The sequence below is a fragment of the Cetorhinus maximus genome, chromosome 33 (assembly GCF_964194155.1).
Source record: "Cetorhinus maximus chromosome 33, sCetMax3.hap1.1, whole genome shotgun sequence".
Classification (NCBI taxonomy): domain Eukaryota; kingdom Metazoa; phylum Chordata; class Chondrichthyes; order Lamniformes; family Cetorhinidae; genus Cetorhinus; species Cetorhinus maximus.
The window spans coordinates 5376959-5381197 of NC_135911.1; positions in this window are offsets into that span (position 1 = coordinate 5376959).

The window sequence follows — 4239 nt, forward strand, 5'->3', positions numbered from 1 at the left end:
ATTTACCTGGAAAAGCAGGAATTAAATAATGTATTTGGCAAGTTGCTCTGGTTGAGGATAGGCTGAGGCAAGGGACACTTGATTGGAAGGAAAGATATTTTCCTCTTATTTATATGGGTCAGACTACACTCTCGCTTCCGAATTCCATAGATTTAAATCTTAATTTGAAATTTAACTCATTGCAAATTGGTAAGGAAAAATGACAGAATGACCTCTATAATTGATCGGTGACGTGCCTAATGAGGGAGAAGCGCCATGCATCTAGTTAAATAATGCAATTGAACAATCGTTGACGCGAAGAACTTGGCAAAGTCCCGCAGAAAAAAAAAATCTGCAAAAGCGTTTGTTTCATGGTTATGCAAGTTAATTTTCAAACACAAGCACTAAGCATGATACTAATTGAGACTTACCGTGGCGTTAGAAATGGAATTATGAGATGTCTTATTTTTTAAGCATGCATAATATGCGAGTAAAATATCCTAATGCATGCTGTGCATCTATTGGATGAACGTCTCGTGGAGATTCAATGTGATGTCTTTTTCTTTTACTGCCCAACCTGTACTCAAGTAAGGTGACCAATGCCAGACTCGCACGTATTGCTACTGCAATCCCAGCACTCTGCTCTTCGTTAAAATGGAGTAGAACAGTGTGGCCCAATTTAGACCTCATATTTTTATGAATATGATACAAGGATCAGCTGAGATCAATATTCTGCCGTTATTTATGGGTCGGTTAACTAGGAGCTTCAGGAAGATTCGAGCGGAAGTACATATGGGTAATATGAGATGCAATATGTCGAAATATGGAGCGCGTGGAAGGACTTAATCCACTTTGTCGAATACCTTGACCTGTACTGTAAATTCTGTATATTAAGTCGTGAGGGTGGTTGGGAAAAGGAGGAGGAAACGTGCTGAAATTGAAATAATGTTGAAACTCTCACATTTCGCTATTCTAGAGATTCTAACGTGCGAAGAGTCCTTAAAAGATTCAGGTTGGAAATATATTTTGTATTTGTGTAAAATACCCGCTGTCCAAAATATTCCTGCAATTCCTAGACCACACGTAGAATACGGAAATGCCGATCAGTAATTTTAAATGTGCAGTTGTAAAGTTTGCCAGCATCATATAGTTACCCAGCATAGAAAGAGGCCAACCCTCCAACTTGCCTGTTACAGCAATATGAAAGGGTTTTATTTCTCGCCATCTCTCTCTCACTCTGATTACCTGTGTTCCAGAAATCTTTTCCAACAACCTTGCAAATGCTTGTTCTGCACAATAAGGTGTTGATCCCCGCCAACCCCTTCCGCTCCAGCCTATGATTTGTCTATCAATAACCTTGAAACTGTGTTTGTTTATTTCTGGTCATCCTGGACGAGGGAACAATTTATTGTTATTTAATTTCTTTAGAAAGATGGTCTCATCATATCGGGCCTCATTATCTAGGATCCATTAACCTTCTTGCCGTGATCAGAAAAATCTCAGCTCCCCTCCGCTGTCAATATAACTGACGCCCCTGGTACTGTCGATTAAATCTTTCCTGTGCTCCCAACACGCTTTTCGAATCATTGCAAAGCGTGGTATGTCGCATTTGAATACAATATCCAACATTGGCGCATTTTAAATAACGATCCTTTAGATGCTGCACTGAGTGTCGACGTATTGGTTAGATACACATCTTCAGCAGTGAGTTCTCTGTCAATTATTGATCCCAACTAATGCATGGTTCTGTTACATGGGCTGGTCGTCTGGCTGGGCGTGGAATGGACGGCCGATGCTATTGGGTCAGTTTCACACTACTGTCCAGGATCATTATTTACCTCTATATGTAGCAAAATCTATATTATTGTGTTGTTGCAGAGTTATGCACGTGACAGCATGTTTGATACAGCAACAATTAAATATTTTAATCCACCTGCAAATATGTGCCTTATCATATAAAACGTCAACTGTTTCAATGATTCCGCAATCTTCCTTTGAACGTCATTCCTTGACAGAAACAAAGCTGAAAGGCAAAGAAAAAGGTAGCCAGTTTAAGGATTCCCTGTTTTAAGAAGACAGATATTAACGTGTTAGGTACACATCTATGCGCCTTTTGTTTCATGATTAACTTCTCTCAAATAACATTTAGCATTATTAATCGGAAAATCGGTTGAATTTGGTAATGGGCTATATGTGGAGAAAATCTTGCAGCTTGAGGTCGCAGGCAAAATGGAGAGCCACTAAAATAGGAGTTTAGCATTAATACAAACTAACACTCACGAGGAAAGTATTGATCCAGAAAACGATTAGAATGTGGAATTCGCTGCTGCATGATCCTTTGTTATACGGAATTTCGCTGCATTTTATCTAAAGAACGAGGACAGTTATCCACCGAGATCCCACGAAAGTTCAATCGACCTGATTATCACAGAGTAAATGTCGTGTTGTCTCCACGAAAATTTTAGTTCAGCATTGTCAACTTCAGATTAATGGTTCCATTGCATTGTTAAGGAAGTTTACCTCGCACTTGCAGTCTGGTTAAAAGAATATTACTTCCAAAATATGACGCTGCCTTCCGTTGAGGACATGTTCGGGTTTGGATCCTGACTTAGGAAGGATAAATGTCGATCTCTAAATATCCAGACTGTGTCCCCTCAGGTGGTTTGCAGTCGTTTCAGGGGCCATGTGTGATTGAAATTGCTCGGCGCATTCTCTGTCAGCCAACGAGCTGAATGGCGTCCGAGCTTGAAGGAATGCTGTGTAGCAAACGCTGTACAGTTCATGTACTAAATAACAAATCAATCTGATCATTCTTTGCAGAATTTTAAAGCGGAGTCTCTCAAATCTGCACATATATGCTATTTAAAGAACATCTACACGCACAATTTTTTTTTTCCTAATTTAACAAAGGATCTACGAATTACACCGAAACATTTCTAGGCTAACACGGATTTTAAGTTATCCAACAAAGAGAATTCACGAAGAAACCATGGCAATGTCTCTTGGATAAAGCTGAATTTCGTCACCAATAAAATGCAGTTAGTGGAGAAGAGTCAAATAATGCAAACTGCATGCGTCTATTCAGCGTCAATCTCTGTCAGCAGTGTAGGTTCCAGACACGATTGTTAAGAGGATTGCCGGGCCAGTTTGATTGCTATCGGGGAATGTTGGGATATTAACTGGAGCTCTTCTGTAATATGGACGAGGAAATATAACTGATAACCTTGACAATGACATGATACTTATAAACCAGCTCCTTTCTTTCTGTCTTAGAATTGAATGACATTCAGCAGAAGTGCAGTGAGTATTCCATTATGCAGCAGCCACCAAGGTGTGGATTTCTCGATTGATTATAAAGCGTGTACTGCGGAAAGAACTTATCCGTGGACAAAACGTGTGCCTTGGGGGACAAATTTTCTTTCGGTTGAGGGCATTAAAGCACATCCCCAAGGAATGAGGAAAAAATGCCTGAAAGGAAATTGCGGTGTTACCTTCATTCCTAAAGCTGCGCTGAATGTTTTTTTTCCTCGCAGCTTGCAGCTTTTTAGCTGTGACTCAGTAGACAAAACTTCCGCTTTGTAGTCAGAAGATTTTGAATTCAAGTCAAGAGTTCGAAGTTAACCCCGGGCGCAGATGCTGACACGTCAGTGTAGCCCTCAGGTAGCAATGTATTGCAGGAAGTACCGTGTAGGCGTGTAGTCCATAAAACGAGGCGAGGTCTGCCCTCGATCTTGGACGTAAATGATCCAAATCCATACTTGAAAGAAATTAAGGGAAGTTTTCAACCGATGTCCTGGTGAATACTTACCCCTTAATTAGCCCTCACGTAACAAGGGTGTTTCGGTGGTGTTGGGGTCCCTGGTGATTCGGGAGGAACAAGTATCTGTGCCGAAACAGTTCAATCAGAGTAGGCATTATATCAACAGCTTTACGTTGGCAAATGGGTCGGATGGACAATTGACAGATGACGTCTTACGCAGAAAATTGCGTTCATTTTGGTGGGAAGGACGGGTGGAGGCAATGCAAGAGAAAGTGTCAAAATCTAAATGGGTTTCAGGGTACTTACCCCTGGATGTTAATATGCACAAATTGCACAGGGTGACAAGGCAGGTTGAATGGGTGTTAAAAAACCAAAACCGGTCCCTAAACATCATAAAGAGGGTCATATAGCACAAAGATATGTAGGTTACAATAAATAGATAAAATACTGAGCGGACCTCAACGAGAGAATTGTTTCCAATTCTGGACAACATTCTCAAT